This window comes from Meles meles, chromosome 3, assembly GCF_922984935.1.
Source record: "Meles meles chromosome 3, mMelMel3.1 paternal haplotype, whole genome shotgun sequence".
In the NCBI taxonomy this organism is placed as follows: Eukaryota; Metazoa; Chordata; class Mammalia; order Carnivora; family Mustelidae; genus Meles; species Meles meles.
The window spans coordinates 60,207,043-60,219,360 of NC_060068.1; positions in this window are offsets into that span (position 1 = coordinate 60,207,043).

Consider the following 12,318-nt stretch of genomic DNA (forward strand, 5'->3'; position numbering starts at 1 on the left):
GGTCTATTTCTGGGCTCTCTATTCTGTTCCATTGATCTATGTGTCTGTTTTTGTGCCAGTACCATGCTGTCTTCATGATGACAGCTTTGTAATAGAGCTTGAAGTCCGGAATTGGGATGCCACCCACTTTGGCTTTCTTTTTCAATATTCCTTTGGCTATTCAAGGTTTTTTCTGGTTCCATATAAATTTGAGGATTATTTGTTCCATTTTTTGAAAAAAATGGATGGTATTTTGATAGGGATTGCATTAAATGTGTAGATTGCTTTGGGTAGCATAGACATTTTCACAACATTTATTCTTCCAATCCAGGAGCATGGAACATTTTTCCATTTCTTTGTGTCTTCCTCAATTTCTTTCATGAGTACTTTATAGTTTTCTGCGTATAGATTCTTAGCCTCTTTGGTTAGGTTTATTTTATTCCTAGGTATCTTAGAGTTTTGGGTGCAATTGTAAATGGGATGGACTCCTTAATTTCTCTTTCTTCTGTCTTGTTGTTGGTGTACAGAAATGCAACTGATTTCTGTGCATTGATTTTATATCCTGACACTTTACTGAATTCCTATACAAGTTCTAGCAGTTTTGGAGTGGAGTCTTTTGGTTTTCCACATATAGTATCATATCATCTGTGAAGAGTGATAGTTTGACTTCTTCTTTACCAATTTGGATGCCTTTAATTTCTTTTTGTTGTCTGATTGCTGAGGCTAGGACTTCTAGTACTATGTTGAATAGAAGTGGTGATAATGGACATCCCTGCTGTGTTCCTGACCTTAGCGGAAAAGCTTTCAGTTTTTCTCCATTGAGAATGATATTTGCGGTGGATTTTTCATAGATGGCTTTGATAATATTGAGGTATGTGCCCTCTATCCCTACCCTTTGAAGAGTTTTGATCAGGAAGGGATGCTGTACTTTGTCAAATGCTTTTTTAGCATCTATTGAGAGTATCATATGGTTCTTGTTCTTTCTTTTATTAATGTGTTCTATCACATTGATTGATTTGCGGATGTTGAACCAACCTTGCAGCCCTGGAATAAATCCCACTTGATCGTGGTGAATAATCCTTTTAATATACTGTTGATTCCTATTGGCCGGTATTTTGGTGAGAATTTTTGCATCTGTGTTCATCAAGGATATTGGTCTGTAGTTCTCTTTTTTGATGGGATCCTTGTCTGGTTTTGGGATCAAGGTGATGCTGGCCTCATAAAATGAGTTTGGAAGTTTTCCTTCCATTTCTATTTTTTGGAACAGTTTCAGGAGAATAGGAATTAGTTCTTCTTTAAATGTTTGGTAGAATTCCCCTGGGAAGCCGTATGGCCCTGGGCTTTTGTTTGTTTGGAGATTTTTGATGACTGTTTCAATCTCCTTACTGGTTATGGGCCTGTTCAGTTTTTCTATTTCTTCCTGGTTCAGTTGTGGTAGTTTATATGTCTCTAGGAATGCATCCATTTCTTCCAGATTGTCAAATTTGTTGGCGTAGAGTTGCACATAGTATGTTCTTATAATTGTCTGTATTTCTTTGGTGTTAGCTGTGATCTCTCCTCTTTCATTCATGATTTTATTTATTTGGGTCCTTTCTCTTTTCTTTTTGATGAGTCTGGCCAGGGGTTTATCAATCTTATTGATTCTTTCAAAGAACCAGCTCCTAGTTTCATTGATTTGTTCTATTGTTTTTTTTTTTTTTTGGTTTCTATTTCATTGATTTCTGCTCTGATCTTTATGATTTCTCTTCTCCTGCTGGGTTTAGGGTTTCTTTCTTATTCTTTCTCCAGCTCCTTTAGGTGTAGGGTTAGGTTGTGTACTTGAGACCTTTTTGTTTCTTGAGAAAGTCTTGTACTGCTATATACTTTCCTCTCAGGACTGCCATTTTTGCATCCCACAGATTTTGAACCGTTGTTTTTTCATTATCATTTGTTTCCACGAATTTTTTCAATTCTTCTTTAATTTCCTGGTTGACCCATTCATTCTTTAGAAGGATGCTGTTTAGTCTCCATGTATTTGGGTTCTTTCCAGCTTTCCTCTTGTGATTGAGTTCTAGGTTCAGAGCATTGTGGTCTGAAAATATGCAGGGAATGATCCCAGTCTTTTGATACCGGTTGAGACCTGATTTGTGACCCAGGATGTGATCTATTCTGGAGAAGGTTCCATGTGCACTAGAGAAGAATGTGTATTCTGTTGCTTTGGGATAAAATGTTCTGAATATATCTGTGATGTCCATCTGGTCCAGTGTGTCATTTAAGGCCTTTATTTCCTTGTTGATCTTTTGCTTGGATGATCTGTCCATTTCAGTGAGGGGAATGTTAAAGTCCCCTATTATTATTGTATTATTATTGATGTGTTTCTTTGGTTTTGTTATTAATTGGTTTATATAGTTGGCTGCTCCCACGTTAGGGGCATAGATATTTATAATTGTTAGATCTTCTTGTTGGACAGACATTTTGAGTATGATATAGTGTCCTTCCTCATCTCTTATTATAGTCTTTGGCTTAAAATCTAATTGATCTGATATAAGGATTGCCACCCCAGCTTTCTTCTGATGCCCATTAGCATGGTAAATTGTTTTCCACCCCTCACTTTAAATCTGGAGGTGTCTTCGCGTCTAAAATGAGTTTCTTGTAGGCAACATACTGATGGGTTTTGTTTTTTTATCCATTCTGATACCCTGTGTCTTTTGATTGGGGCATTTAGCCCATTAACATTCAGGGTAACTATTGAGAGATATGAATTTAGTGCCATTATTAGCCTGTAAGGTGACTGTTACTGTGTATTGTCTCTGTACCTTTCTGATCTACAACTTTTAGGGTCTCTCTTTGCTTAGAGGACCCCTTTCAATATTTCCTGTAGAGCTGGTTTGGTGTTTGCAAATTCTTTCAGTTTTTGTTTGTCCTGGAAGCTTTTTATCTCTCCTATTTTCAATGATAGCCTAGCTGGATAGAGTATTCTTGGCTGCATGTTTTTCTCGTTTAGTGCTCTGAATATATCATGCCAGCTCTTTCTGGCCTGCCAGGTCTCTGTGGATAAGTCTGCTGCCAATCTAATATTTTTACCATTGTATGTTATAGACTTCTTTTCCTGGGCTGCTTTCAGGATTTTCTCTTTGTCACTAAGACTTTTAAAATTTACTATTAGGTGACGGGGTGTGGACCTATTCTTGTTGACTTTGAGGGGGGTTCTCTGCATCTCCTGGATTTTGATGCTTGTTCCCTTTGCCATATTAGGGAAATTCTCTCCAATAATTCTCTCCAATAGACCTTCTGCTCCCCTCTTTCTTTCTTCTTCTTCTGGAATCCCAATTATTCTAATGTTGTTTCGTCTTATGGTGTCACTTATCTCTCGAATTCTCCCCTCGTGGTCCAGTAGCTGTTTGTCCCTCTTTTGCTCGGCTTCTTTATTTTCTGTCATTTCGTCTTCTATATCACTAATTCTTTCTTCTGCCTCATTGATCCTAGCAGTGAGAGCCTCCATTTTTGATTGCACCTCATTAATAGCTTTTTTGATTTACACTTGGTTAGATTTTAGTTCTTTAATTTCTCCAGAAAGGGCTTTAATATCTCCAGAGAGGGTTTCTCTAATATCTTCCATGCCTTTTTCGAGCCCGGCTAGAACATTCAGAATCGTCATTCTGAATCCTTGATCTGACATATTACCAGTGTCTGTGTTGATTAGATCCCTAGCCTTCGGTACTGCCTCTTGTTCTTTTGTTTGTGGTGATTTTTTCTGCCTTGTCATTTTGTCCAGATAAGAGGATATGAAGGATCAAATAAAATACTAAAAGGGTGGTAAAGACCCCAGAAAAATGCGCTGTAACCAAATTAGAAGAGACCCCAAATTGTGGGGGGGGGGGGGGAGAAAGGGGATACAAAGAGGTTCAGAAAAAAAAAGAAAAAAATTAAAAAAATAAAACAAATAACGAAAAAATATAAAAAAGAAAGAAAAAATATATATATTTAGATAAACTATTCAAAAAACGTTAAAAAAGAAAAGGGTAAAAGTTTTAAAAAATTTAGCAGAAGAAGAAAAAAGAAAGAAAAAAAATTGAATTAACCGCAAGACTAAAGAATCATGGGGAGAAAGCCATGAGTTCCGTGTTGCTTTCTCCTCCTCTGATATTCCGCTGCTGTCTTAGGAATTGAACCTGCTTTCCTTGATAGATGAACTTCGTCCTGGCTGGATATTTTGTTGATCTTCTGGGGGAGGGGCCTGTTGTAGTGACTCTCATGTGTCTTTGTCCGAGGCGGGATTGCACCGCCCTTACCGGGGGCCGGACTAAGTAATCTGCTCGGGTTCACTTTTGGGAGCTTCTGTTCCCTGAATGCTTTCCGTAGAGTTCCAGAGGACGGGAATGAAAATGGCGGCCTCCCAGTCTCCGGCCCAGAGGAGCCGAGAGCCCTGGACCCCACTCCTCAGTGCGCCCCCAGAGGACAGCACCCAATCACTCCCGTATCCCCAGCCTCTAGCCGCGCTCTGAGCTCAGCCAGCCTGCGACCAGTTCAAGGTAACCCCAAGCTGAGAGTTCAGTCCTTGGCTCTGTCTCTGTAGCCGGCTTCTCTGTTCTAATACCTGCGAGCTCTGACACTCCGACACCCCCGATCCTTCTGTGACCCTGAGGGACCTGGGGCCACGCTGACCCCGCGTGGGCTTCACCCCGGTTTAGCCTCTGGAGCAATGTCCCTCAGTAGAGCAGACTTTTAAAAGTCCTGATTTTGTGCTCCATTGCTCTGCCGCTTGCCAGGAGCCGGCCCCTCCCCTGTGGTCTATCTTCCAGTCGTTTTAGATTCACTTCTCCGCCAGTCCTACCTTTCAGAAAGTGGTTGATTTTCTGTTTCTAGAATTGTTGTTGTTCTTCTCTTCGATCTCCCATTGGATTTGTCGGTGTTTGCAATGTTTAGATAAGCTATTGAGCTGATCTCCTGCTACCTGATGTAGTCTCAGCCTGCTACTTCTCTGCCATCTTCGCCTTTTAGTTTTGTTGACTGTTTCCTTTGCTGTGCAGAAGCTTTTTATTTTGATGTACTCCTAATAGTTTATTTTTTGCTATTTTCCTTGCCTCAGGAGACATATGTAGAAAAATGTTGATATGGCCTATGTCAGACACATTACTCCCTGTGTTCTCCTCTAGAATTTTCGGATTTTAGGTCTCATATGGAGGTCTTTAATCCCATTTTGAATTTATTTTTGTGTATGGTGTACGAAAGTGGTGCAGTTTCCTTCTTTTGTGTGTACCTGACTAGTTTTCTCAACACTGTTTATTGAAGAGACTACCTTTTTCTGATTGGATATTCTTTCCTGCTTTGGGGAAGATTAATTGACCATATAGATATAGGTTTATTTCTGGGTTTTCTATTCTGTTCCATGTGTTTATTTTTGTGCCAGTACTTTCATGTTTTGGTTACTGCACTTTTGCAATATAATTTGAAGTCCAGAATTGTGACACCTCTAGCTTTACTTTGTTTTAAAATGATTTTGGCTACTTGGGGTCTTTTGTGCTTCCATAAATGTTTTAGGATTTTTTGTTCTAGTTCTGTGAAAAATGCTATTTGTATTTTTATAGGGATTACATTTAATGTTAGATTGCTTTGTGTAGCACAGACATTTCAACAATATTTGTCTTCTAGGATGAGCATGGATTATCTTTCTATTTATTTGTATCATCTTCAGTTTCTTTCATTAATGTTTTATGGTTTTCAGAGTACATGTCTTTCACTTCTTTGGTTAGGCTCATTACTAGGTCTCTTACTATTTTTGGTGCAATTATAAATAGGATAGACTTCTTAATTTCTTTTTCTGCTTTTTCATTACTAGTGTATAGAAATGCAACACATTGGGGTGACTTGCTGGCTCAGACTTTTTTAACTAACCTCTATACCCAACATGGGGTTTGAACTCACAGCCCCAAGATTAAGAGTTGTATGGTCCTCTGACTGAGCCAGCCAGGTACCCCAAAAATAAAATCTTAAAAAAAGGAATGCAACATATTTCTGCACATTGATTTTTTTTTTTAATATCCTATGACTTCACTGAATTTATTTATCAGTTCTGGTAGTTTTGTTTTTTTTTTTAGAGGAGTATTTGGGTTTTCTATATAGAATATCATGTTATCTGCAAATAGTGAAAAATCTTACTCTTCCTTACCAATTTGGATGCTTTTTTTTCTTTTCTTTTCTTTTTTTTTTTTTTTTTCTTTTCCTCTTTCGATTGCTGTGGCTAGGTCTTCCAGTACAGTGTTGAATGAAAGTGGTGAGTAGACATCCCTGTCTTGTTCCTGACCTTAAGGGATAAGCTATTAATTTTCCCCATTGAGTATGGTGTTTGCTGTGGGTTTTTCAAATATAGCCTTTATTATGTTGAGGTATGTTTCCTCTAAACCTACTTTGTTGAGGCCATTATACTGAATGGATGCACTTTGTCAAATACGATTTCTGTATCTGTTATGATACAGAAATATGACCATATGACCATATGGATTTTAGCCTTTCTTTTACTGATGTGATATACCATGTTGATTGATTTGCAAATATTGAACCACCCTTGTATCCCAGGAATAAATGCCACTTGATTGTGGTGAATTTTTTTTAATGTATTTTTGGATTTGGTTTGTTAATGTTTTGTTGAAGATCCCGCATCTTGTGTTCATCAGGGATACTGGCATATAGTTCCTTTTTTTTTTTTTTTTTTGAGGCGTCTTTATCTGGTTTTGGTGTCAGGGTTATATTGGCCTCACAGAATGAATTTGGAAGTTTTCCTTCTTTTTTTGAGGGGGATAGTTTGAGAAGAATAGGTATTGACTCTCCTTTAAATGTTTGGTAGAATTTGCCTATAAAGCCATCTGCTTCTGGACTTCTGCTTGTTGGGAGATTTTGATTTCTGATTCAGTCTCCTCGATGGTAATCAGTTGATTTAAATTTTCTGTTTCTTCCTGCTTCAGTTTTGGTAGGTTATCTGTTTCTAGAAATCTATCCATTTCTCTTAAGTTGTCTGACTGTTGGCATGTAGTTTTTCAGAATACCAAATCAATTGAATATAAACTCTGAAAGATTAAAGAATGTCCTTTATAAGGCTTTTGGTAAGTAAACTTAAGCTAATACAATAGCATAAGATTTCATTTATTTCCAGGTGCAAAAGACATAGATGTCTGCGAAGAAATCTTGATAGAGTTTTAGCCAGTAATCCTGTAAGAGACAAATCCATTGTAGTGAATCACTCATTACGTTTCTTTATTAAGTAATTGATAGCTGGTAGTTGACAAGATCTCCTAGAAAGAGCATTTATATATAAACAAAAGAAGGTCACTGAAATTGTAAAGCTAAATATTAAAGAGAAATAATTAAAAGTATAAAATTACTTTCATAACAATTTGAACAAACCAATATATTAAATGACAAAGAAAAATATACAAATAATTAGAATGCTAATGGAATAGAAAATTATATTTATATAGTATCATAGCAGTGATTGATTGCTAAGCTCTTGAGCTGTTTATTCATTTCCAAGGAGAGTCATTCATTTAACAAGTTTTATCCCTGATACAATTTTCAAGAGCTATTATTTTTCAAATGGATTTTTAAGAATGACAATGAAGAAGAATTGAAATTGCAACACTGAGTAGGCTTTGCTATGATTCACAATTATTTTAATACTGATAACTAATACATATCAAATGGTTTATTCAGTAATTTCCATTTGTCAGATGGAATGGCTAATCTTATAAAAATATTATATTCCTTGTTCAAGCTGATATGTATAATTACAGATAAAATCCTGGCTGTTTAAAAAAGCTTAAATAAAACCATTACTGCATAATGGTCAGGCTGTGGTTTTACCCATAAAACATACTAAAAGAACTGGGAAGAGTTAGAGGTATTTTTTGTTTTACTCTCACTGACCAAAGGTGGATAACCTGATAACTGTAATTAAAATTAAAGTTTGTAATGAGAAAGCTCAGATAGATGGCAAATAAGAAATTCAAGACTACAACAGATTCATTGGTATTTTTTCAAGCCAGAAATTAGTTTCCGGTATGTTTAAATGCAAATCCAGAATTTAAGATTCAATGTTGATTAAATCCTAATAAGCAGAATTTTCCTGTCTTAGTAGCAGACTAGTAATTCATGCTTCACTAGTTCTCAATTTCTAAATAGGCGCACATGATGATGCTTAAAACTACCACACTGAGGGGCGCCTGGGTGGCTCAGTGGGTTAAAGCCTCTGCCTTCAGCTCAGGTCATGATCCCAGGGTCCTAGGATCGAGCCCCACATCGGACTCTCTGCTCTGCGGGGAGCCTGCTTCCTCCTCTCTCTCTCTCTGCCTGCCTCTCTGCCTAGTTGTGATTTCTCTCTGTCAAATAAATAAAAATATTTAAAAAAAAAAAAAAAACTACCACACTGACATCAGTCTTATCTTAGATTCAAAGCAATGGAAATGAAATGACAATAACTTATCTGCATTGCAAATTTACCTCCCTTAAAACAATGTTGGTGACTTTTGGAATGTAGTAAAAAGGTTTTGTCTGCCACATATTCTGTAATTTATGGATTTTTACAGGCCGATTTGATACAAGCGTTAAACTACAGAAATTCTCTTTGTCACCACTTCAAACAGAATCTCTCCTTCCATTCCCATTCAACTCCTAGGATACAATATGAGTATGGCTAAAGAGGGACAGGTTAGGGAGATCATTACTTTTTTGGATACAGATATATTAGATAACAAAAGCCATGTAGTTCCGAAAGACACTAAGTGCTTTAGGATCAAAGCCTGTTAAGACAGGAGTCAATTTTTATGTTATCATTTGTGTGTAAGCAACTGTTTTACATTTATAAAATGTGCAGAGAGTGAACCCAACTGCCAAGCCGAAAAATTCCAGTAGAAGTTAGGATCAGCCTTAGGAACTTTAATTTCAGTGAGCCAGATCTTCATCAATGACACTAGGTTCTTGATCTGTGATGTTTCCTTTTTCCAATAACTCAAAAGAAAATGAGAGCACCCCAAAAGCACTTTTTGTTGAAGGGCGAATAAATAAAAACAGAATACCAATCTAGTCCTGGAAAATTATCTGAAACAGAAATCAGAGCATGATTTTAAAATATTGAAAAAAATATGTATATATGCTTGAAAAATAAGTGTTACAATAGATATTTTAGAATGTATTTGATTTGTAGTCTTGAAAAATTTTAAGGAAAAGTTTAGTTGAGAAGACATGACAGAATTATACAGATTGATTAAAAGGATCGGAGAAAGACAATTATATGATCTCCCTGATGTGAGGATATGGAAATGCAACATGTGGGTTTAGGGGGATAGGAGAAGAATAAATGAAACAAGATGGGATTGGGAGGGAGACAAACCATAAGTGACTCTTACTCGCACAAAACAAACTGGGGGTTGCTGGGGGGAGGTGGGGTTGGGAGAGGGGGAGGGGGGTTATGGACATTGGGGAGGGTATGTGCTATGGTGAGTGCTGTGAAGTGTGTAAACCTGGCGATTCACAGACCTGCACCCCTGGGGATAAAAATACATTATATGTTTATAAAAAATAAGAAATAAAAAAAAATGTTAAATTGGGGGGAAAAAAAGAAAAAGGAAGTATTATGATACAGGGAACAAAAGAAAGGAACCAAAAATTCATGGTAGAATAAAAATCTTTGTTATTGTTGTAAAAAAAGAAACAGTATAAAAAAAGATTAGAATTAGAGGACAAATCCATCATCTCTTTAAGAACGCATGGCAGGGAGAATAAGAGATGAAAACAAGTGATGAAAGAATTCACATTTAAAACCCAAGGAATGAGTTTTCGTGAAAGATGAAGAATTCACTAGGAACACAGTTCAGTGATGCAATAGATAAAATCATTCATAACTTTAAAAAGATATGAATGTACAATCAAATTGACTTATGATGTCTCAAACAATTACTTAAAAAAAAAGCAGAAGGTGAAAGTTTTGAGCAGCAGTGTTAAATTGCAATTACATATTTTTAAGTGTAGAAATGTTTAGGAACAACTTAACCATTTATTTCACTTATACTTTACCTATTACATATGGCTAAGATATATATATATGATAAGAATCTGTGACTAAATTAAGACCAAAATAACTCTTTGAATAAGTTAAAAATTCTAAGTGGTAAGAAGAATACTACTATAGTTTAATTAACAGTATTAAATCACATATTTTAAGCTCAAAGTATGCCAAAAGAAGTTCCCCTAAATTCAGAAATAGAGCTTGCCAGAAATATGTTTTCAGAATAACAGCTGTTGTATGCAAACTACAAAAACTGTGTTATTTCAAATGGAGAAGGAGTATATTAGAAAAATATTAGATATTCTGCTGACTGTTACATTAGAAAAAGTCTTCGTTTTCACACTATTTAGGTAGTAGGAAGTATTCCCAGCAAAATTCCCTGTCGTACTCTGCTCATCAAAGTAGAAATAATATTTTGAATAAATAGAAAAAGATCTTAATTGAAGGAGAGAAAATCATTGGAAAGCATCTCTATTTAACGGATTCCTCATTTTATATATATATATATGTAAAATATGTCTCTGATGGATGCCTCATTAAAAAAAAAAATGCAAACTGGGGCACCTGGGTGGCTCAGTGGGTTAAAGCCTCGGCCTTCGGCTCCTGTCATGGTCTCAGGGTCCTGGGATTGAGCCCCACATCGGGCTCTCTGCTCGGCGGGAAGCCTGCTTCCTCCTCTCTCTCTCTCTCTGCCTGCCTCTCTGTCTACTTGTGATCTCTGTCTGTCAAATAAATAAATAAAATATTTTTAAAAATGCAAACAAAAATTGTCAATTTTTTTTTTTTTTGCTTTTAAACTATTTTCAATTTAGGAAATTTCTGCAATGCGGCCATGACCTGATTAAGCTATAAAACCCAAAGATATTATAATTTCTAAATATACCTGTAGTATAGTAGGATCCAATTGATATTTAATATTTTGACCTTGAGAATGATGTCATTTTTTTTCATAAAAATTAGCATTTGTAGCTATTTCAAAATAATGTTACTGATTTCCCTCATGAGTTAATAGCATAAGATTATTTATCTGGGTTTTACAGTTAACAGATTTTTTAAAATCTATACGACAATTGAATAGTAAAAACCCAGCACCAAGTACTTTTGCTTCAAATTCTTTTCGTACATAATATAAAACACTGTCCACTTCACATTTCATCATCACACATATGGGAAAAATTTCAAAGTTCCTGTATCACAGACTAAAAAAAATACATGTCATCTTAAAAATGATTCTATTATTCCTAAATATACAGTACAATTAAAATTGTGTAAATAGAAGTATACCTGCTTTCCCAAGTAAAAATTGAAAAATTTCTTTAGCATCTTCTACATTTATCTTTAATTAATGAATGTGAATTACTTTCTAATAACTTTTGATTGACATTGCATCATAAATATAATCAAAATACCTTTTGGTTTCCAGAAGCCCTTGCCAAGAGATATCATTTATATTGCCTATGGCAGACATTTTAGTTCTCACATCATATTTCTTCTGTCTGTATATGATTTCAGTAGTCAGCTGTGGAAAGACTCATTCTGCACTAGCTATATTCCATCTCAAATGTGTGCCACTCAGGATCTTTTTGGTGCTGCAACAGTCTAATTTGATGACATTCATGTACAACAGAAAGTGTGAGATTGTTGATGCCTTTAAGAACGCCTCTCGAACCAATGAGGGTTGAGGGAGTCACTGGGTAAATGCACTGTTTCCTTTTCATTCAGGTCGACATCACTGGAGGACTCCTTCACTTCTTGGAGGTCACAGCTAACTTCTTAGGGGTCACAGCTAAGTCTTCCCTGTGGTATTAATAATGCACTCTTACATTGATTTTCCATCTTCCCTGACTCTTCCTCTTTCCACTCCTTCATTTATGCTTCTTGGTACCGCCTCACAATAACCTACTTCTTTTTTTTTTTTTTTTTTTTTTTTAAACCCTTCTTAAATTTTTTTTTTTTTTTTTAATTTGACAGAGAGAGATCGCAAGTAGACAGAGAGGCAGGCAGAGAGAGAGAGGGAAGCAGGCTCGCCGCCGAGCAGAGAGCCTGATGCGGGACTCGATCCCAGGACCCTGAGATCATGACCTGAGCCGAAGGCAGCGGCTTAACCCACTGAGCCACCCAGGCGCCCCCAATAACCTACTTCTATCCCAGTCTAACCTCGTGCTCTGCTTGACGTGAAGCACATGATGATCTTTCTGCCCTAGAAAACAGACTTTCAGTAGGAGATTCTGGAACACAACAAAATTAGTATTTGTAGAATTATCATGTGTGATAGACCGGGCACGGTGAGCTAGAAAAAGTGA